Source organism: Mus musculus, chromosome 1 (genome assembly GCF_000001635.26).
Source record: "Mus musculus strain C57BL/6J chromosome 1, GRCm38.p6 C57BL/6J".
NCBI classification, from domain to species: Eukaryota; Metazoa; Chordata; class Mammalia; order Rodentia; family Muridae; genus Mus; species Mus musculus.
The window spans coordinates 80121606-80146294 of NC_000067.6; the positions used below are offsets into that span (position 1 = coordinate 80121606).

A 24689-nucleotide genomic window follows, 5' to 3' on the forward strand; every position below is an offset into this window, starting at 1 on the left:
CTCAGAGGAACCTCAAAGCATTTGTCCTCTAGACTGTCTCCCTCTCCCTGATTACCTGAGACCATTTTTTCAGCAGTTTTCTTCCCTGTGACAAGGCCAGTCCCTTGGCAGCATTACAAAATCCTTTTAGCTTTAATGATTTGACTGAAAGGTGGAGAGCAAAGGGCGGTGAGGGTGCAAAAGGAATAGCAGCCTTATCTTTGATAGCCAGAAGCTGGAAACAACCCAGATGTCCCACAACAAAGAATGGACACAGAAAGTGTGGTTCATTTACACAATGAAATACTATTCAGCTATTAAGAACGAGGACATCATGAGTATTGCAGGCAAATGCATAGAACAAGAAAATACCATCCTGAGTGAGGTAACTCAGACCCAAAAGGACATGCATGGTATGTACTCACTGATTAGACAGATATTAGCCAAAAAAGTACAGAATACCAAGAATATAATCCACAGAATCAAGAAAGTTAATAAGCAGAAAGGCCCAAGTGAGGAATCTTCAATTCCACTTGGGAGGACGAAGAAAGCAATCATTGAGGTGGGAAGAGATAAGGAGGGACCTTTGTGGGAGAGGGAGGGGGAAATGGGAACATGATCAGGTATGGGATGGAGAGACAGAAGAGAAGCCCCAAGGGCCAGCAGAACAAATGGAAATATGGAACCTTGTGGGGTGGGAAATGGAGGAACCTCTAGAAAGTAGCAGACCTGGGAGGTGAAAGACTCTCAGGACTCAAAGGGAGGGAACTTAAATGAAATGCCCAATAGTGGGGAGAGGGAACTCGTAGAGTCCACCTCCAGTAAGAAAGACAGGGCATCAAGTGGAGGGATAGGGTTGTCATCCCACAACAGCTCTGACCTAGAATTGTTTCTGTCTATAAGATCTGCAGGGACAAAAATGGAGAAGAGACTGAGGGAAAGGCTGTCCACTGACTGGCCCAGCTTGGGACCCATCTCAAGGGGATATTCCAAAGCCTGACACTATTACTGATGCTATGGTGTACTTACAGACCAGAGCCTAGCATGGCTATCCCCTTAGAGGCCCAACAAGCAGCTGGCTAAGGCAGATGCAGATATTTATACTCAACCATTGGACTGAAGTTTGGGACCCCTGTAGTTGAATTAGGAAGGCTGGAAGAAGCTGAGGAGGAGGATGACCCCATAGGCAGACCATCAGTCTCAACTTACCCAGACCCCAGGGAGCTCCCAGAGACTGGGCCACCAACCAGGCAGCATACACAAGCTGGTCCAAGGCCCCCAACACATATACAGCAGAAGAAAGCGTGGTCTGGCCTCAGTGGGAGAAGATGCACCTAACTCTCAAGAGACTTGAGGCTTCAGGGAGTGGGGAGGCTAGGTGATATGGGGGCACATCCTCTTGGAGATGGGATGGGGGTGGAGGAGGAATGAGATGAGGAACTGTGGGAGGGCAGACTGGGAAGTGGGCAATGACTGGATTGTAAAAACTATATAAAAGTTATTTTTTTAAAAGTGGAGAAAAGAAGGGAGAGGAGAGAAGAGGAGAATGGAGGAGAGGGGAGGGGAGGGGAGGGGAGGGGGGAACATTTGTTCTGAGCACTGGCTAGGGTCTGCCTATGCCCTGCTCATCATTGCTTGTGTGTTGACAGTGTCCCCTCTGAGCACATAGGAAGATTAACTGGTATCTTAGTGTTTTATTGCTATGAAGAGACACCACAATCAAGGCAACTCTTATAAAAGGAAGCATTTAATTAGGGGTTTGGATACAATTTTCAGTTAGTCTATTATCAACATGTCAGGGACTGTGGCAATAGACAGGCAGACTTGTTGCTGGAGTAGTAACTGAGTTCTCTATAGCCTGATTTTGGGGGGGGGGAGGGGGAGAGAGAGGTAGGGGAAAGAGAGAGGTAGGGGAGAGAGAGAAACAGAGAGAGGGGGAGAGAGAGGGAGGGAGGGAGGGGGGGACTGCTGTGGGCTTCTAAAACTCAAAGCCTATACCCAGTGACCCACTTCTTTCAACAAAACCATGCCTATTCTAATGAGGCCACACCTCCTAATCCTTGTAATATTTCTCAAACAGTGCCACTGCCTGGTGACAAAGCATTCAAATATATAATCTATGGGGGCATTTCTATTCAAACCACCACACCTGGGCAGACATATTGCCTCTCAAATAGAAAATCTGATAGGAATCAAAACAGCCTCTGTTTAATCCATATTTTTTGTAGTTAACAAAAGCTTTTATTCTGCCAGAAAGGAATCCAAAGCATTAAAAGACTCTTCATCTGAGTGTTTGTGTGTGCATAGGTTTGTTGTGTGTCTGCATAGGTTTGTTGTGTGTTTTTGTAGGTTTGTTGTGTATTTTTGTTGTTGTTATTAGTTGTTTAAGAAAACCTTTTTTTATTCCTTGTATAAAAATAAATTAGTATAAGTGATTCATTTTTGTGCCTCTCTCCAAGTATTTTGTACTTGACTGTTTTCATTTAGTAGCACATACTGTAGATCATATCCCAGCATGATGTTGAGCTGTGCAAAGGCTTGCTATTCAGTATGCAGCTGCGTGGTATTTCCTTATGCACATAATTCATCCAACCACGATTCTATAATTAGCACAGGTTTCACTTTCTGGTTTTTCCTACCTAAAAGTAGTACATTCATGATTAACTTGTGCATAAAATGTTTTTGTAATTTTGCATTTGCCACTGAGTTTGATGACTTGAGTTTAATATCCAGGACCTACATGATGAAAAGAAAGAAGTGACTTCCACAAATTGTCCTCTGACGGCCATACATATGTCATGGTATACACACACACACACACACACACACACACACACACACATGAGAGAGAGAGACAGAGAGACAGAGACAGAGAGAGAGACAGAGAGGGAAAGAATCAGAGAGAGAGAGAGAGAGAGAGAGAGAGAGAGAGAAACAAGTATTTTTTTTTGTGTGTGTTTGAAATCACTTTATTTTTTTTTCCATTTTTTATTAGGTATTTCGCTCATTTACATTTGCAATGCTATACCAAAAGTCCCCCATAGCCACCCACCCCCTCTCCCCTACCCACCCACTCCCCTTTTATGGCCCTGGCGTTCCCCTGTACTGGGGCATATAAAGTTTGCGTGTCCAATGGGCCTCTCTTTCGAGTGATGGCCGACTAGGCCATCTTTTGATGCATATGCAGCTAGAGTCAAGAGCTCCGGGGTACTGGTTAGTTCATAATGTTGTTCCACCTATAGTGTTGCAGATCCCTTTAGCTTCTTTGGTACTTTCTCTAGCTCCTTCATTGGGGGCCATGTGATCCATCCAATAGCCGACTGTGAGCATCCACTTCTATGTTTGCTAGGCCCAGGCATACTCTGACAAGAGACAGCTATATCAGGGTCCTTTCAGCATAATCTTGCTAGTGTATGCAATGGTGTCAGCATTTGGAAGCTGATTATGGGATGGATCCCCGATATGCTAGTGTCTACATGGTCCATCCTTTTATCTCAGCTCCAAACTTTGTCTCTGTAACTCCTTCCAAGGGTGTTTTGTTCCCACTTCTAAGGAGGGGCATAGTGTTCACACTTCAGTCTTCATTTTTCTTGAGTTTCATGTGTTTAGGAAATTGTATCTTATATCTTGGGTATCTTAGGTTTTGGGCTAATATCCACTTATCAGTGAGTACATATTGTGTGAGTTCCTTTGTGAATGTGTTACCTCACTCAGGATGATGCCCTCCAGGTCCATCCATTTGGCTAGGAATTTCATAAATTCATTCTTTTTAATAGCTGAGTAGTACTCCATTGTGTAGATGTACCACATTTTCTGTATCCATTCCTCTGTTGAGGGGCATCTGGGTTCCTTCCAGCTTCTGGCTATTATAAATAAGGCTGCTATGAACATAGTGGAGCATGTGTCCTTCTTACCAGTTGGGGCATCTTCTGGATATATGCCCAGGAGAGGTATTGCTGGATCCTCCGGTAGTACTATATCCAGTTTTCTGAGGAACCGCCAGACTGATTTCCATAGTGGTTGTACAAGCCTGCAATCCCACCAACAATGGAGGAGTGTTCCTCTTTCTCCACATCCACGCCAGCATCTGCTGTCACCTGAATTTTTGATCTTAGCCATTCTGACTGGTGTGAGGTGGAATCTCAGGGTTGTTTTGATTTGCATTTCCCTGATGATTAAGGATGTTGAGCATTTTTTCAGGTGCTTCTCTGCCATTCGGTATTCCTCAGGTGAGAATTCTTTGTTCAGTTCTGAGCCCCATTTTTTAATGGGGTTATTTGATTTTCTGAAGTCCACCTTCTTGAGTTCTTTATATATGTTGGATATTAGTCCCCTATCTGATTTAGGATAGGTAAAGATCCTTTCCCAATCTGTTGGTGATCTTTTTGTCTTATTGACGGTGTCTTTTGCCTTGCAGAAACTTTGGAGTTTCATTAGGTCCCATTTGTCAATTCTCGATCTTACAGAGCAAGCCATTGCTGTTCTGTTCAGGAATTTTTCCCCTGTACCCATATCTTCAAGGCTTTTCCCCACTTTCTCCTCTATAAGTTTCAGTGTCTCTGGTTTTATGTGAAGTTCCTTGATCCACTTAGATTTGACCTTAGTACAAGGAGATAAGTATGGATCGATTCGCATTCTTCTACATGATAACAACCAGTTGTGCCAGCACCAATTGTTGAAAATGCTGTCTTTCTTCCACTGGATGGTTTTAGCTCCCTTGTCGAAGATCAAGTGACCATAGGTGTGTGGGTTCATTTCTGGGTCTTCAATTCTATTCCATTGGTCTACTTGTCTGTCTCTATACCAGTACCATGCAGTTTTTATCACAATTGCCCTGTAGTAAAGCTTTAGGTCAGGCATGGTGATTCCACCAGAGGTTCTTTTATCCTTGAGAAGAGTTTTTGCTATCCTAGGTTTTTTGTTATTCCAGATGAATTTGCAAATTGCTCCTTCTAATTCGTTGAAGAATTGAGTTGGAATTTTGATGGGGATTGCATTGAATCTGTAGATTGCTTTTGGCAAGATAGCCATTTTTACAATGTTGATCCTGCCAATCCATGAGCATGGGAGATCTTTCCATCTTCTGAGATCTTCTTTAATTTCTTTCTTCAGAGACTTGAAGTTTTTATCATACAGATCTTTTACTTCCTTAGTTAGAGTCACGCCGAGATATTTTATATTATTTGTGACTATTGAGAAGGGTGTTGTTTCCCTAATTTCTTTCTCAGCCTGTTTATTCTTTGTGTAGAGAAAGGCCATTGACTTGTTTGAGTTAATTTTATATCCAGCTACTTCATTGAAGCTGTTTATCAGGTTTAGGAGTTCTCTGGTGGAATTTTTAGGGTCACTTATATATACTATCATATCATCTGCAAAAAGTGATATTTTGACTTCCTCTTTTCCAATTTGTATCCCCTTGATCTCCTTTTGTTGTCGAATTGCTCTGGCTAATACTTCAAGTACTATGTTGAAAAGGTAGGGAGAAAGTGGGCAACCTTGTCTAGTCCCTGATTTTAGTGGGATTGCTTCCAGCTTCTCTCCATTTACTTTGATGTTGGCTACTGGTTTGCTGTAGATTGCTTTTATTATGTTTAGGTATGGGCCTTGAATTCCTGATCTTTCCAAAACTTTTATCATGAATGGGTGTTGGATCTTGTCAAATGCTTTTTCTGCATCTAACGAGATGATCATGTGGTTTTTGTCTTTGAGTTTGTTTATATAATGGATTACATTGATGGATTTTCGTATATTAAACCATCCCTGCATCCCTGGAATAAAACCTACTTGGTCAGGATGGATGATTTCTTTAATGTGTTCTTGGATTCGGTTAGCGAGAATTTTATTAAGGATTTTTGCATCGATATTCATAAGAGAAATTGGTCTGAAGTTCTCTATCTTTGTTGGATCTTTCTGTGGTTTAGGTATCAGAGTAATAGTGGCTTCATAAAATGAGTTGGGTAGGGTACCTTCTACTTCTATCTTGTGAAATAGTTTGTGCAGAACTGGAATTAGATCTTCTTTGAAGGTCTGATAGAACTCTGCACTAAACCCATCTGGTCCTGGGCTTTTTTTGGCTGGGAGACTATTAATAACTGCTTCTATTTCTTTAGGGGATATGGGACTGTTTAGAAGGTCAACAAGTTTTTTTTTTTAATCAAAGAACCTATGTTTAAAAGCTGGGCATAGACTGTAATCCCAAAGCTTGTGGGAGCACAATCCAAAGGATCTCTGGGGCTTGGTTACTGCCTTCTTAGTTCTAGGTTCAGCAAGAGAGAACACAGTGGACAGTAATTAGTGGGACACCTGATGCTTTCCTCTGGCCTCTGCCCTGTGCATGACTGCCCACACCTGTCAGCACACATACAGACATAGATACATGTGCTCAGATACACACACTTCAAGTTTTAAATAAATGAAAATTTGAAAATTCATAGCACAGATAATTTATTCAATGAAAAATTAACATATAGAGTAGGGAAGCTCCTGCTGTCATTTTGTTAAATGGACAAGATGTGCTGTCAAATTGCCTTCCAAACAGGTATGTTTGTATCCACTAATACTGCTAGCAGTTTGGTCAGAAAAATTTTTTTTTGTTTTGTTTTGATGTCATTTCGGTTTTTTTGTTGTTTGTAGTGGATGGTGGTGACTGTATAGACTCATGACTTGTCAAAATACAGAAAATATATAACTACTAAATGCCTACTCATGAGTGCAATATCTGCATCCTCTCCTGCAGGACTCAGGAACCCTCAGAAGGAGAGTGTGGAAAGGAGCAAACCAAACATGGAGGTCGTGAAACATGGCATAATGTGGCTGTTAGAGTCTTGAACTCACAGCAGCTGTGGCTACCTACTCAGGGTCTTCACAAGATAAACTTGACAATACCCTGTCACAGAAGGAAGTCATAGAGCCACATTCATCTCAGAGGATTTATGAGCCGTTCTTGTTTGACAGCGAAGGAAGAGTTGTCTTCTTCATGGCGTATGCACAAATGAAGTGCACAGACTCCTGTAAGCAAACTCTTACCGGTAAACACTCTTTCATCCACACTCCAGTAAGCAATCCTAATGACATTCATTAAGTACCAAAAACAACAAAAGACACAAAAGGAACAAGAAAAGAAAGTAGAAAAGGGGAAAACTGAGAAGAGGAATGGGATTTGTGGCAGTGAGCTGTTTATGCAGCTCAGGGAGAAAAGACAGCAACAGTTACCCAGGCAGGAACCCTACCAACTTCAGTATCAATCTGCCAGGTAAGATGTATCGACTGATGCAACGCTGGCAAAACTGTTACTTAGACAACCAACCACTCTTTGACTGGCTCTAAAGCCCACCTCACAGGAGGGAACCCACGTCTGGTATAGTAAATCTGGCCAAGAACACATGGCTGAGGAAATCATAGGCTCTAGTGGGGAACATACCACTGACATTTAGTTAACCTGACCTAGCACCTAACTGCCGTCTAAATATCAGCCTCATAGACAAATGCTACCCTCAGGCTTTCTCTTTGCAATGACATACAGTAAACGCGTGGATGCTCAAGTGGGTGAGAATAAGTGTGCACTGAGTGCTCAGCCTACACAGAACACTTACAGCTCTTCCTCTAGGGCTTGGGGGACACGACAAAAGATTGGGGGAAAGAATGTAAGAGCCAGAAGGAAAGAAGAAGGCTGTGAAATGCCATGTTCTGAGCATGACGCAGCCTCTGCAGTCTTGAACTCAGAGCAGCTATGGTTTGCTATCTATACTAGGCTTGTATAGACTGGTCTTGCCAGTGATCAGTCATGGGTGAGGGATGGGGTCCTACCCCTCCCTGGAAAACTATCGGCTTCTGAAAGATTCTGAGTGAGGGGAGAGAGGGGAGCCATTGTTTTGATTTGTGTATCCACTCTTTGTCTCACCAAGCTCCAATAGATAGCTCCAAATCAATGGTCATGGGGATGGCCCTGATTAAACCCAGTAGTTCTCCATTCATGAATGTGGGAAAGGAATTTGTAGAAAGGAGGGAGGATGTTGACAGGGGTGAGAGGGAAATAAACAAGGATGGAAGTGAGAGTAATTACCAATATATATACATATGTATGTATGTATGTATTTTATATAAATATATATATGTGGATTTGTCAAGAGCAAATTTAATTGATAAAAAATAAACACAATTAATAAAAAGAGAGGGCCACAGAATGTGAACATCATCAAGATATATTACGTACATGTATGAAAATGTCATAATGAACTTTATTATACTATATTTTATGTGTAATATTATACTATATTATATGTGCACCACATCAGTGGTTGTACCATGAAGAAGATGATTCTTCCTTTCCTATGTAATATATTAAATTATATAATATAATATTATATATTAGATCAATATATATTGATTTAAAACTTGAGAGCACAAATAAATATATTCTGCAAAAACTAACATGAACAATGAAAACAAGAGTGAACATGCTTAGAAAATAAATGAAAGGGGAAAAGGACTTATAAAATTAAGGTTATTTACAAATACAAAAATGACTAGATGAAGAGGGGAAATGGCAAATAAAACAAAGAAAATATATTTGAAATAATTCAAAAGAGGCTAAAACTATAGGAATAGAAATTGCACATAACTTGTGACTTGGAGGGAAGAGAAAAATATACAGAGCTGAATGTACAACACATGAATTCTTTTTTAATTCAAGATTTAACAGATTCAAAAGGCAGAGAGTGTCTCGGGCAGTAGCATCATGGAACCACTGTGAGTCCCTTCTTAAAAGAGCGAGTGGAATTGATCTACTGATGCCTAAAACTAACTGCAAAACCATTATGAGCCTGTGATTATTGACCAGAATGTCAACGCAGTGTCCTATGGATGTTGGAAACACTACTAAACAAACAGGTTAAGTGGGGAGATGGCAAGTTGCAGTCCGAACCCACCCATGGATTCATATCTCACTAAGTTATAAATTAAAGTGCAAGAAAAATAATAGTCACGATTGGCTTATTCCAATACTTTATTCTACGTCTTTCAATCGTGCTTGTGCGTTTGATGATTACAAAGTAAGATAAAAATTTACTGAACAAGTGTTTAGAAACGAAGAGGACCAGGTGGCCACGTGGACTCTTATGATTGTTGGCAGCCCTACAGGGAAAAAATATGAGTCACTATAAACTCTGTCATTTATGCATCTTTGTGGAAATGGTCTGTGTGAAAGTGAGGCTGTAGAGACAAGATTATGACATTTTCTAGTGATCATATTGCTGGTGGAAATGGGAGCAGATGTCTGTGTAATGCAGAGGGGAACAACTGAATGAGTCTCTATTTTTGACTTTTGATTTATGCTATTCAAGAGGTAAAATGAAATTAATAAGGAAGAGTGGGGAGACATTAAGTCTGGTTCCTTTCAGAAGTATTTAACTGTAGAAGTGTCAGACAACTGCACAGCTGAATTCTATCAAAATATGAAGCAATGTCACTTAAACTTGTACAAAGCAAGAAATAAGAAGGAAATTTTTAAATGTTCCTAGAACACACTTTTGACATCTGACAAAAGGAACACACACAAAAATATCACATTCAGTTATGCACAAAATAAATCAGATTATCATCCCCCCAGATGCCAACAAAGTAGTTGACAAGATTTTGTATTTGTTTATTTATGGAAACGGGGATACCTGGGTAATGTCTCAACATTAGAATAATGATATGTTCAGTCTCTGTTCTCTGTCTCTTTCTGTCTTTCTCTCATGTGTATGTGCATGTGTATGTATATATAGGTAGGTATGTATGTACATATATATTCATATACATACATACCTACCTATATATATACACATGCATACACAGGTGAACATGCATGCAGAGGCCTCCTCTGTCATTCTCAATTGTATTCTCTGCAGACAAGATCTCTCACTAGACTTCCCCTATTCTTTTTACTGGCTAGGCTGACAGACAGACAGCCCCTCAGAAACTCCCCTGTCTCCCCATTCCCTAGCACTATACAGCCATGCAAACCACGACTTCCTCTTTATGTGGGTCCTGGGAATCCAAAGCTAGATTTTTATGCTTGTAAAGGGGAGCATTATTGCTTACTAAGTCGTCTCCCTGACCCAAGAATATGTACGTCTTGATGATACAGGTAAGGGTGCCCAGAAAGCTCAATTAGTAGAATACAACATTCTTAATGGCAGATAAGTGTAAGAAACAAATGTAAGAAAACCATTTAAAAAGAAACAACAAATAAAAGCAAATGGTATTAAAGATATCTCACTGAAGATCTAACTGGATGTCTGGCAAGTACATAAAGGCTTTTGTTGCCAAGCCTAATGACCTGAGTTTGCTCTCACATGATGGAAGGAGGGAACGGGCTCCCGCAAGGTATCCTGTGACCACCACTGTGGGAACTGTACATGTATTCTCTCTCTCTCTCTCTCTCTCTCTCTCTCTCTCTCTCTCTCCCTCTCTCTCTCTCTTTCTCTCTCTCTCTCACACACACACACTCACAAGCACACACACATGCACACATACATATGTGAACATACATACTCATACATGCACACATATGAACACACACTCATGTGTGCACACTCACATGAACATGCACATATACATACAGACATGAACACACACATACATACATGCACACACACAGAGGCACACACATGCATACAAAAAGTTAACAATAAACCTAAGTGGAGTGGTTTTATACTTAATTATCAGAAAAATATAAATTAAAAATACAAGTAAATCAGGAGGTATTTTACATTCCTCTATTGTTTATAATGAGAACCTCAGAGAACACTAAGATTGGTGAAGATATCAGGAAATAAGAGCCCTCACACACAGTGGGTGACAATAAATATTCACAGGTGCACAGATATAGGAGGCCCTGACAGTGCACAGCTACACAAGGCCCTTACAGTTCACAGCCAGAAGAGGCCCTAATAGTACTTCATGAAGCTGTATGAGCGCATGCCCAGAACACAGCAATTCCAGCTTATGTCCCATAGAAACCATTCCCTGAGTACCACAAGAGACTGAAGAGAGTGAGCTAAAAAATTATTGCTTCAATATAGGAGCTAGACAAAAATGATGTCCATCCAAATATGAATTGTTAATAAGACAAAATACTCTGAAATGTTTAGAAGGATATATGCTTGGTGCTATGATAGTTACAAACATTGCAACTTTGAGCCAAAGAGAAAGAAGGAGAGAGAGAGAGAGAGAGAGAGAGAGAGAGAGAGAGAGAGAGAGAGAGAGAGAGAGAGAGAGAGAGAAGAGAGGGAAGGAGGAAGGAAGGAAGGAAGGAAGGAAGGAGGGAGGGAGGGAGGGAAGAACCAAGTGAGAGTTAAAGCACAATACTATTTAAATAGATTTTTCAAAATATATGAGACCCTGGGGCTTGATCTACAGTATCACAAAAGCCAACAACAACAAAATCCTATTGTATTTGATACATACATGCATTTAAATCAAATGAAGGAAAGGTGATGAGCCTATGTCTGTTAAATACATGAGGATTAGAACAAAGAGACAGTATCTGAAATAAAGAGAGAAAGAAAATTTTAAAACGGTGGTGACTTTCTCTTGACAAGTCTACACCCACTCTCTTGGGTGAATACTCATCTTTTCTCTCTATTATTAGCCTTGGTGATTAATATGAATTTAAAAACGTCTCTCCTTTATAGACTCCAACCCTGGTTAAATCATTTTAAATTAAATTCATTTTGGCATATATATATATATGCATATATACATATATATATATATATTATACATATATATATATAATGTATAATTGTAATTACTCTCACTCTCAGACCCTCTTTTATCTCCCTCTCAACTCTGTCCACTCTACTCCTTCCTCCCAAGTCTCCTTCCCACACTGGTGAGGTTTGGGGTTTGGGTTTGTTAACCACTGAGCTTAACTAAGGTGATTGATAGGCAATGCCCATGGATGCGGGCCTTTACAGCAAGACCTTCTCAGACCCACCAGTACTATCAATAATGACACAGGTTTTTTTTAATATTTTAAAGTGTAGGCCTTCTAGGTATGGAAGTCTCCCAGCCAGCTATCTAGCTTAACCTGACTAATCCTGATACTGCATCCTACCATGTGGCTAGCTCTACCTCTCGGCTCTATTCTATTCCATCTCTTCACCTATCTCAATGTCTGCTGGCAAATTTCCCACATCCCATTTCTTCTCCTAGCATCCTTCTCTGTCTTAGAAGTTCTGTCCTCCACTTGGCTGTCAGATCTGTATTACATACAGTCACATACAATTCTAGATTGCCTCTAGGCTAGTGAAGGAAGGTTACTATTTATAAAATATGAGGCCAGTGATAGGCTGTAGAGATAACAATACCAAGACCTTGCCAGTATTTAGCTCCCTGCCTATACAGAATTAACAATTGAATATACAAAGATATACCTAATATACCCCAACAGAACTTCCCATTCAAGTTTGATGGGCTCTCTATTGAATATACATTAAGGGCAATTACCCCCTATCATCCAGCATCCACCAATAGCTGGTAGCTCCACGGGGAGGGATATGGTCCCATGAATGTCTTAATCTGTGACTGGTTATTGACTGGTCCAGTCTTGTGTAAGCCTAGTAGGCCCCCACACTGCTGTGAGTTCATAATTGGAATAGGTGTGTTATGGTCAGTAATTTTCTCAGCTCTTCTTCCTATCATCTCGCTCTTATAGTCTTTCCAGCCACTAAGACATACAGAAAATGGTATCTATGTATTGTCTGGGACTGAACACTCCTCTGTTGCTTATTCTCAATGCCTTGAACAGCCTTTCAATCCCAGTATTCCTTACAGGCCACAGCAAGAGAAACCTCACTGATCAAAGACAACAGTGAGATATGTCTTTAAGTATAGACATAAATATTTAAAAGGCAGTTTGATATCATGACAAATATCTCGAAGGAAGTTTGATGCATGTCACATTATTAAAACAATAATAGTAAGTTCTCCTATAGTGCCTATGAGTCTCCTTATCCTCGTAGAGTTTTGACCAGGTTTACAATACCAGGTATGACTTCCTTCTTGTGAATCTTGTTTCAAATCCAATTAGAGAACACTAAGAGTCACTCCACCATTGCATCTGTGGGTACATCTCACTTGGTAGGTTCATTACTGTAGGTCAGAGGTTTCCACGCCATGTAAGACTGTTGATGGCTTCACTCTTCTAACAACATGCATAGCACCTCTGGGACAATGAAAACGAACTAATGAGGAGAGACCATCTAGTTGAAAACCAACTTGGTTTCTCTATTTACTATAATGAATGTGGATAGCATATTTAGCAATAGGATATCATTATCCATTTTTTTTTGTGGGCAACCAAGAGCAAAAGAATGGCCTTTACTACGTTGTATGAACATCTGTGACCTTCCTCACAAGGAAGCATCACAAAGCTGGCACTGGGATTTTATTATCACCCACAGTTTCTAAGATTGGCACTACCCACCCACATACAAAGCCAAATGTGAATTGTTGATGTATCCTCACCCTAGAAGCCGCACAAACTCAGTCCCGGTGCATGAGAACAAAAGACATTTAGCATATTAAAGCAACAATCATTCTGCTTTTTAAATGAATGCATATAAGTTGATGCTGCCATGGTATGAAATTGTAAATTCAAACAAAAATAAAAACCACATAAAAAATATGCCACCGAAAAAAGAACGAGTCAATAAAAGTCGACATATTTGTTCTGTGAAGTTTCTTTCTTTTCTGTAACTGTCCACAAGAGTCATCCATGTTGTGGGGGCAACAGAATCTCCTTCCCTGTTAAGATGGAATAATCCACCCTTCATCCATCAATGTACACTTCAGTTACCTGCACTTTTGGCTACTGTAATAATGCTACCGGGAGTGCTCGCTTCGGCAGCACATATACTAAAATTGGAACGATACAGAGAAGATTAGCATGGCCCCTGCGCAAGGATGACACGCAAATTCGTGAAGCGTTCCATATTTTTACACCAGATTTTTCACCAGAGACTATGAAAGCCAGAAGAGCCTGGACAGATGTTATACAGACACTAAGAGAACACAAACTGCAGCCCAGGCTACTATACCCAGCCAAACTCTCAATTATCATAGAGGGAGAAACCAAAGTATTCCACGACAAAACCAAATTCACGCATTATCTCTCCACGAATCCAGCCCCTCAAAGGATAATAACAGAAAAAAACCAATACAAGAACGGGAACAACGCCCTAGAAAAAACAAGAAGGTAATCCCTCAACAAACCTAAAGGAAGACAGCCACAAGAACAGAATGCCACCTTTAACAACTAAAATAACAGGAAGCAACAATTACTTTTCCTTAATATCTCTTAACATCAATGGTCTCAACTCGCCAATAAAAAGACATAGACTAACAAACTGGCTACACAAACAAGACCCAACATTTTGCTGCTTACAGGAAACTCATCTCAGAGAAAAAGATAGACACTACCTCAGAATGAAAGGCTGGAAAACAATTTTCCAAGCAAATGGTATGAAGAAACAAGCAGGAGTAGCCATCCTAATATCTGATAAGATTGACTTCCAACCCAAAGTCATCAAAAAAGACAAGGAGGGACACTTCATTCTCATCAAAGGTAAAATCCTCCAAGAGGAACTCTCAATTCTGAATATCTATGCTCCAAATACAAGAGCAGCCACATTCACTAAAGAAACTTTAGTAAAGCTCAAAGCACACATTGCGCCTCACACAATAATAGTGGGAGACTTCAACACACCACTTTCACCAATGGACAGATCATGGAAACAGAAACTAAACAGGGACACACTGAAACTAACAGAAGTGATGAAACAAATGGATCTGACAGATATCTACAGAACATTTTTCCCTAAAACAAAAGGATATACCTTCTTCTCAGCACCTCATGGTACCTTCTCCAAAATTGACCACATAATAGGTCACAAATCAGGCCTCAACAGATTCAAAAATATTGAAATTGTCCCATGTATCCTATCAGATCACCATGCACTAAGGCTGATCTTCAATAACAAAATAAATAACAGAAAGCCAACATTCACATGGAAACTGAACAACACTCTTCTCAATGATACCTTGGTCAAGGAAGGAATAAAGAAAGAAATTAAAGACTTTTTAGAGTTTAATGAAAATGAAGCCACAACGTACCCAAACCTTTGGGACACAATGAAAGCATTTCTAAGAGGGAAACTCATAGCTATGAGTGCCTTCAAGAAAAAACGGGAGAGAGCACATACTAGCAGCTTGACAACACATCTAAAAGCTCTAGAAAAAAAGGAAGCAAATTCACCCAAGAGGAGTAGACGGCAGGAAATAATCAAACTCAGGGGTGAAATCAACCAAGTGGAAACAAGAAGAACTATTCAAAGAATTAACCAAACGAGGAGTTGGTTCTTTGAGAAAATCAACAAGATAGATAAACCCTTAGCTAGACTCACTAAAGGGCACAGGGACAAAATCCTAATTAACAAAATCAGAAATGAAAAGGGAGACATAACAACAGATCCTGAAGAAATCCAAAACACCATCAGATCCTTCTACAAAAGGCTATACTCAACAAAACTGGAAAACCTGGACGAAATGGACAAATTTCTGGACAGATACCAGGTACCAAAGTTGAATCAGGATCAAGTTGACCTTCTAAACAGTCCCATATCCCCTAAAGAAATAGAAGCAGTTATTAATAGTCTCCCAGCCAAAAAAAGCCCAGGACCAGACGGGTTTAGTGCAGAGTTCTATCAGACCTTCAAAGAAGATCTAACTCCAGTTCTGCACAAACTTTTTCACAAGATAGAAGTAGAAGGTATTCTACCCAACTCATTTTATGAAGCCACTATTACTCTGATACCTAAACCACAGAAAGATCCAACAAAGATAGAGAACTTCAGACCAATTTCTCTTATGAACATCGATGCAAAAATCCTTAATAAAATTCTCGCTAACCGAATCCAAGAACACATTAAAGCAATCATCCATCCTGACCAAGTAGGTTTTATTCCAGGGATGCAGGGATGGTTTAATATACGAAAATCCATCAATGTAATCCATTATATAAACAAACTCAAAGACAAAAACCACATGATCATCTCGTTAGATGCAGAAAAAGCATTTGACAAGATCCAACACCCATTCATGATAAAAGTTCTGGAAAGATCAGGAATTCAAGGCCAATACCTAAACATGATAAAAGCAATCTACAGCAAACCAGTAGCCAACATCAAAGTAAATGGAGAGAAGCTGGAAGCAATCCCACTAAAATCAGGGACTAGACAAGGCTGCCCACTTTCTCCCTACCTTTTCAACATAGTACTTGAAGTATTAGCCAGAGCAATTCGACAACAAAAGGAGATCAAGGGGATACAAATTGGAAAAGAGGAAGTCAAAATATCACTTTTTGCAGATGATATGATAGTATATATAAGTGACCCTAAAAATTCCAACAGAGAACTCCTAAACCTGATAAACAGCTTCGGTGAAGTAGCTGGATATAAAATTAACTCAAACAAGTCAATGGCCTTTCTCTACACAAAGAATAAACAGGCTGAGAAAGAAATTAGGGAAACAACACCCTTCCCAATAGCCACAAATAATATAAAATATCTCGGCGTGACTCTAACGAAGGAAGTGAAAGATCTGTATGATAAAAACTTCAAGTCCCTGAAGAAAGAAATTAAAGAAGATCTCAGAAGATGGAAAGATCTCCCATGCTCATGGATTGGCAGGACCAACATTGTAAAAATGGCTATCTTGCCAAAAGCAATCTACAGATTCAATGCAATCCCCATTAAAATTCCAACTCAATTCTTCAACGAATTAGAAGGAGCAATTTGCAAATTCATCTGGAATAACAAAAAACCGAGGATAGCAAAAACTCTTCTCAAGGATAAAAGAACCTCTGGTGGAATCACCATGCCTGACCTAAAGCTTTACTACAGAGCAATTGTGATAAAAACTGCATGGTACTGGTATAGAGACAGACAAGTGGACCAATGGAATAGAATTGAAGACCCAGAAATGAACCCACACACCTATGGTCACTTGATCTTCGACAAGGGAGCCAAAACCATCCAGTGGAAGAAAGACAGCATTTTCAACAATTGGTGCTGGCACAACTGGTTGTTATCATGTAGAAGAATGCGAATCGATCCATACTTATCTCCTTGTACTAAGGTCAAATCTAAGTGGATCAAGGAACTTCACATAAAACCAGAGACACTGAAACTTATAGAGGAGAAAGTGGGGAAAAGCCTTGAAGATATGGGCACAGGGGAAAAATTCCTGAACAGAACAGCAATGGCTTGTGCTGTAAGATCGAGAATTGACAAATGGGACCTAATGAAACTCCAAAGTTTCTGCAAGGCAAAAGACACGGTCTATAAGACAAAAAGACCACCAACAGACTGGGAAAGGATCTTTACCTATCCTAAATCAGATAGGGGACTAATATCCAACATATATAAAGAACTCAAGAAGGTGGACCTCAGAAAATCAAATAACCCCCTTAAAAAATGGGGCTCAGAACTGAACAAAGAATTCTCACCTGAGGAATACCGAATGGCAGAGAAGCACCTGAAAAAATGTTCAACATCCTTAATCATCAGGGAAATGCAAATCAAAACAACCCTGAGATTCCACCTCACACCAGTGAGAATGGCTAAGATCAAAAATTCAGGTGACAGCAGATGCTGGCGAGGATGTGGAGAAAGAGGAACACTCCTCCATTGTTGGTGGGATTGCAGGCTTGTACAACCACTCTGGAAATCAGTCTGGCGGTTCCTCAGAAAATTGGACATAGTACTACCGGAGGATCCAGCAATACCTGTCCTGGGCATATATCCAGAAGAAGCCCCAACTGGTAAGAAGGACACATGCTCCACTATGTTCATAGCAGCCTTATTTATAATAGCCAGAAACTGGAAAGAACCCAGATGCCCCTCAACAGAGGAATGGATACAGAAAATGTGGTACATCTACACAATGGAGTACTACTCAGCTATTAAAAAGAATGAATTTATGAAATTCCTAGCCAAATGGATGGACCTGGAGAGCATCATCCTGAGTGAGGTAACACAATCACAAAGGAACTCACACAATATGTACTCACTGATAAGTGGATACTAGCCCAAAACCTAGGATACCCACGATATAAGATATAATTTCCTAAACACATGAAACTCAAGAAAAATGAAGACTGAAGTGTGGACACTATGCCCCTCCTTAGAAGTGGGAACAAAACACCCATGGAAGGAGTTACAGAAACAAAGTTTGTAGCTGAGATGAAAGGATGGACCATGTAGAGACTGCCATATCCAGGGATCCACCCCATAATCAGCATCCAAACGCTGACACCATTGCATATACTAGCAAGATTTTATCGAAAGGACCCAGATGTAGCTGTCTCTTGTGAGACTATGCCGGGGCCTAGCAAACACAGAAGTGGATGCTCACAGTCAGCTAATGGATGGATCACAGGGCCCCCAATGGAGGAGCTAGAGAAAGTATCCAAGGAGCTAAAGGGATCTTCAACCCTATAGGTGGAACAACATTATGAACTAACCAGTACCCCTGAGCTCTTGACTCTAGCTGCATATGTATCAAAAGATGGCCTAGTCGGCCATCACTGGAAAGAGAGGCCCATTGGACACGCAGACTTTGTGTGCCCCGGTACAGGGGAACGCCAGGGCCAAAGGGGGGAGTGGGTGGGTAGGGGAGTGGGGGTGGGTGGGTAAGGGGGACTTTTGGTATAGCATTGGAAATGTAAATGAGCTAAATACCTAATAAAAAATGGAAAAAAAAATAAAGGCAAAAAAAAAAAATCAAAAAAAAAAAAAAAAAAAAAATAATGCTACCGGGAACATGGCTGCATTTGTCTGATTTTTAAATGGTAGTCTGAGTCTTTGAGCAGATGAACCCAAGCAAACTCTGTCAAAGAACTGCAACCCCCCACTCAGGGAAGGAGCTGAGAACAAGCATCAGAAAAATGAGAATACGCACCTTTTAAATCCAGTGCACATACATGGTTGCCTGTGTGTGTGTGTGTGTGTGTGTGTGTGTGTGTGTGTGTGTGTGTGTGTGTGCGCGTGCGCGCGCAAAGCCTTGGCAGTTGGACAACATCCTTTGTTTGGCCCATCCACACCCAGATCTCTGTTCGAGCCTTTTCTTGGGGAAGATGTGATCATAGGCCTGTTTAGCTCAGGTATATCACCGATGACAGAGCAAAAATATGGTTCTACCTGTTAAACTTAGTAGATCTGCTAAGCTTGTTGCTGTTGCCTGCAGGCGTATAAGTGGCCCCCAAAGGCTCACCCCTACATGGGTGATGACTCATGAAACCCCATTCCGTGCATCTCTCTGCTCAACATACAGAATCTGTTCTCCCTGACGCCTCATTCCTCAGGAACCACAGCCTTCCCGGGCTTTATAAGGTTCAGGGATGTCCCGCACTTTGTAAGTTTAGTTTACTTCCTGAGCTGTCATGTGAGCCTTCCTCCAGGAGACACTGTCTCAATGCAGTGGGAATGGTCACACGACCCTACCATAGCACTGTAGAAGAGACCCTCAAGCTCCTTTCTACCTATGCCACTTATCATTATCTGTTTCTGTCACTATCTTTTTACCTGTGTCAAGGATTTCTTTTTTAAATTATTTTATTTATTTACATCCCAAATGTTCTCCCTCCCAGGCCCCCCCTCTCAGAGTTCTTCATTCCATCCCCTCTTGGCCTCTGAGTGGGTGCTCCAACCCCCTGGTATCTCCCTTCCCTGGGAATCAAGTCTCTATAGGATTAGGCACATCCTCTCCCACTGAGGCCAGACAAGGCAGTTCTCCACTACATACGTGCTGGGGCCTCAGACCATGTATGCTCTTTGGTTGGTGGCTTAGTCTCTGGGAGCTCCCACAGGTATGGGTTAGTTGGGTTAGTCTTGGTCTTCCTATGGGGGTGTCATTCCCTTCGTCTCCTTCAATCTTTCCACTAACCCTTCAATAGGGGTCCCTGACCTCAGTTCAATGGTTGGCTGTAAATATTTGCATGTGTCTCAGACAGCTTCTGGTAGAGCCTCTCAGAGGGCAGCCATGTTAGTCTCCTGTCTGCACGTACAACATAGTATCAGTAATACTGTTAGGATTTTGTGCCCATCATGGGATGGATCCCAAGTTGGGCTGGTCACTGGTTGGCCTTTCCCTCAGTCTGTGGAGAGCCGTGCTTCAAGCAATCACGAGCCGCGAGCAATAGCCATTATAAGATGGCGCTGGCCTCCGCTGTGCCTAACTAGTAAACAAGCCTTGTACGCAGGTGCGAGAGTGAACTCACTCCTAGTCACTGCCCATCTCGGGGCATAGTAATGGGGTGATGGGCAAGCAACGAATCAGGAGCTGTCACGCCACATCAGGTGCTGAAATGTCACACTGCGGGCTATATAAGCAGCGCCATTTTCTGGGTTCGGGGTCTTCCTGAGAAGTAAGGAATAAAAGCTTTTGCCGCAGAAGATTCCGGTGGTTGCGTCTTTCTTGCTGGTCGAGTGGGACGCATCACAATAAGTGGCCCCGAGGAACCCGGGAACTTTATACCATCACACCGGCGCAGGGGAGATCCCCCGTTCATGGGGTGGAACCAGAACTGCGGGACACGTAAGGCTCTGCAAGGTACGTACAGTCTTGAAATTTCTCCAGAGTTAGACGCCCTTTTGATTGTTTGCACGGCGATTGCACTTTTCCTTTCGGTTTCGTTTTGCTTCCACCGCTGGAACTGCTGACTGGTTCCCAGTCGTGGTCAGGCCTGGACAGCGCCTGGACAGCGACCAGTTTCAATTGCGGTCAGGCCTAGACAGCGGCAGTATAGACAGTGTGGCACCATGGTATAACCTGCTTCATAAGTCATCAACACTTCTCAGGGGTACATACTGTCTATGCTTGGTTTATCTAACTTGTATTAGGGACTACTTTCAGTGTACATACAAATGTTCATGCATCAGAAGCCAGTTTCCTTTAACAGTACATTCAATTTTGGTGAGCTAATAAATGCTTCAACTTAAATAATGGCATTGTTAAGGATCAAATTCCACTATTAGTTTTGTTAACACCACTGGCACACATACTGCATGTGTATATATGTATTATCCTAAAATAAAACTCTCAGAATTTCTTTACTTTTTACTATACACCAACTAGTCCATATTTTAGTTTTTTTTTTTACAAAGAAAATGCTAAGAAAATTATAATCACATAATTCCAGATTTCTTTACACATAAGATGGAATGGTCCAGCAGCTATGTCCACTGTCACAGACTTTAGTTCCGTTCAATTGATATGTCGCCTCATGGGACAAACTGAAAGGAGATCTAGTTAGGGAACAGCAGAACAGCAAACTTAAAGCAGGGACCATGCCATTGTGGAAACTGGTAAGATCGTGCTTAACAGATGAGGATTGTAAGCAAATGGTAGAAGCGGGGCAGAAAGTTTTGGACGAAATTCAAGACAGTCTATCAGAGGCAGAGCGGGGAGAGAGAGTAAGAGTTGAAATGAAACAAGGTGCACTGAAGAATAAAGGCCTTTCCAAGGACCTTGAGCCCGAGGAAAAGAGATATAAAGAAAAGAATGCCTTGGGAGAGATTTAAAAAAAGGGATAGAGCCATCTTTGATGTAGGGAAAGAATGCCCTGGGTGAGTTTAGAAAAGGAGAAAAGAGAAAAACAAAAGATAATATAAAATATAAAGATACAAAGGATAATATAAAATATAAAGATATAAAAGATAATATAAAATATAAAGATACAAAAGATAATATAAGTTATAAAGATACAAAGGATAAGATAAATTAAGTCAAATTACCCTCCTCTCGAGGACTTTGACTAAAGAGGCAGCCTTCATTAAAGGCTTAAAGATAGCTCTCAGGGCCACTGTGCCTCCTCTCCATTCTCTGGCAGTATTCCCAGAAGAAGGAGATAAGGAAGTAGAGTCTGAACATGAGAGAGAGAAAATAAGTTTTAGAAAAGCAGTTATCCCCTGTTTGGGATCTTTTAGCAAAAAAGAGAAAAAATGAAAATAAGCTATTTCAGAGCTCTCCTGGGAACAGAAGGAAAATAGGAGACATCCTACTTCCTCTCTGGCTCCTATGGAGATATTCTTAGCTCTGGTTAGGATATCTGTGTCCCTTTGAGACACCAAGTTCTATGACCTGTCTGTCTATTGTCTGTTTTTTGGTGCACCAAAACAAATTGTCCATGTATCTGTCAATTAATGTTTGTTTTTGTTTTGTTGTTTGAATGATTATTGTTCTGTGTTTCATGTTAAAAAATATAAATGGTTAAAACTTTATCTGCTGGCTATCCATCCTTTAACTTGTTTATAAGTTAGCTGCACTGTGGCTGGGAGTCAAGTACAGCTGAAAAAGCCCTGCTGAGGGCCGATTACAAATGGAGCTCTTAAAGGGGCAGACAGCCTTTTGCTTGTAACAGAAAGTTAGCTTATAATTGGGAACTCAAGGTTGGAGTTTTTCTAAACACCATGAACAAACACAAGAAAACAGGTCTTTAAGGATACTTCAACATAGGGATAATCTTTGAGCCAAGACTCTGGCAGAGTGTTCAGATTGAAAAAAGTTTGCATTTGGGTTGAGGCTGAGTTCGGAGGGAAGCAGCCTCAGCGCGGCTTGTGTGGCACTTCTTAGAGCCTTATTACAGACCTAGCCAGATGTTGTTCTAAATAAAATTTAAATTCAAAGTTTATAAAAGGTCAATTAGGCTGTGAAATTTATCAATACATTGCAATTTGACTTTCCTACTTTATATAAAGTTATAGTGTACAGAGTTTGCTTACATGTCTAAGTGTCTGTTCCTTGTTCCAAACAGCCATTAATTTGGTTATTGCAGAATATTGATATATTTTGATGTGTGAGCACCTCTTTTATATTCAACATATTAGAGCACATACATCATTACCTGGCTCCTATTCAAGGGAAAAATTCCTCAGCTGAAGTTAGCCACTTGCAAGAAAGACTAAACAGATAAGTCCTAGCTGTTTATTTTGTAAATCTAAATAGTATATATGACTGGGCTGAAAAGCCACCCTAGAAACAAATGTTCTGTTCTTGTTAGTCAGAAACATTCATGACCTACACCTGGCATCAAGGCAACCGACTCCCACAGGCTATGTCCTGGGGAGGACACGGAATGTATATGAAGGCCTCTATCTCAAACCGGTCATTAGATAACTAGGAGAATTAAAACTTCTTTAAAAAACAAAAACAAAAAGGGGGGATAGAGGCTATGACGCCAAAGATGGCTCTATCCCTTATAATATTTACTCTTAATTTCTAAAAACTGGATAATGCTGAAAGGCACGGACAATGGCCTCAACCGCTCAATGAAATGGTCAAGTGGAAGAATGTCCTTGATAATAAATGGTATGGCCCGGATCCTATCTTAATCAGATCCCAGGGAGCTATTTGTGTTTTTTCCACAGGGTGAAGAAAATCCACTTTTGGTTCCGACGTGACTGACAAGGACTGTGAAAGAGCAAGATGAATCTCAAGATGAGCCTGTTATTCTTACTCCTAGCGATTAAGACAGGGATAAGTATACCTTTGTGGGCCGTAATAAGATCATGGCTGGTACCTTTACCAGTACATTCCAATTCTTCTGCCTTGCCTTTGTTTTTGACAACTGAATATTTTTAAAGAAAAAGATTATCTCTAATTGGACAGATTTCATTAGCCAAAATAAAGTGAGCTCTGGAGTGTTATTTAATGCTTTAACGCAAGTTGCTCAAGGAGCACAGTCAGGCTCAAGTGATGTTGAAAATGATGTAATTTCACCTATAAACATCACCACGATTATGATAAAGGGAAATAAGACTATTCCCAAAAGATCACAATGGCCTGTTGACAATGCTACTGCTATACGCAGCATGCCTTGGTGTCATCCGGACCTTGCATTTCCTATAGTTTTTTCACCTTGTCAATCAAAATTTTTTTCCTCAGAAAGAAATAGCAAAGGATTTTGTTTTGTCACCTCCATTGGATTTTGCTGTAATGAATGATAAAGGAGATGCTACAGAAAAAGAAACTATTTGGCCATATTACCAATGGATTCTAAGTAATGAGGCAGGTGCCAGTGCCCAGCTGAAGGGAGGGCTGATGATTTTGAATCAGCGCCTCAATCTGGTTGAGGAACAAATAAGGGTTCTATACCAGTTGGCCCAGTTGGGCTGTGAAAGAAAATTGGGTACTCTGTGTATTACCAGTGTACAATATGAAAATTTTACTCATGCAGCTAATCTGTCTAGACAGCTTTCCTTGTATCTTGCAGGAAATTGGTCCGAGGGATTCGATGAGACTCTTGAGGCCCTGAGGGTGGCAGTTTTAAAGATCAACTCGACACGAGTGGACCTGTCATTGAAAGAGGGCCTCTCCTCCTGGATTTCATCTGCATTTTCTTATTTTAAGGAATTGGTGGGGGTAGGTTTATTTAGTGTTGCCACCTGCTGTGGACTTGTGTTCATGCTCTGGTTGGTTTGCAAGCTCAGAACCCAACAAACAAATGACAAGGTTGTGATAGCTCAAGCACTTGCTGCCATTGAGCAAGGGGCCTCCCCTGAAATCTGGCTATCTATGCTCACAAATTAACATTGGTGGCTGGCCTCTTTTGTAGAGTTTGCCCTAGGTCATTTAGTAGTTACTGTCACATAGCACTGTAGTAT

General features: G+C 40.8%; 1 non-coding gene across 1 annotated transcript; it reads left to right on the forward strand.

Moving 5' to 3' along the window:
* Nucleotides 1-13860: 13860 nt before the first annotated feature.
* Gm23934 lies at nt 13861-13967 on the forward strand. Its single transcript, XR_003949334.1, has one exon. It is a non-coding gene; the product is annotated as a U6 spliceosomal RNA (small nuclear RNA).
* The last annotated feature ends 10722 nt before the right edge of the window (nt 13968-24689 follow it).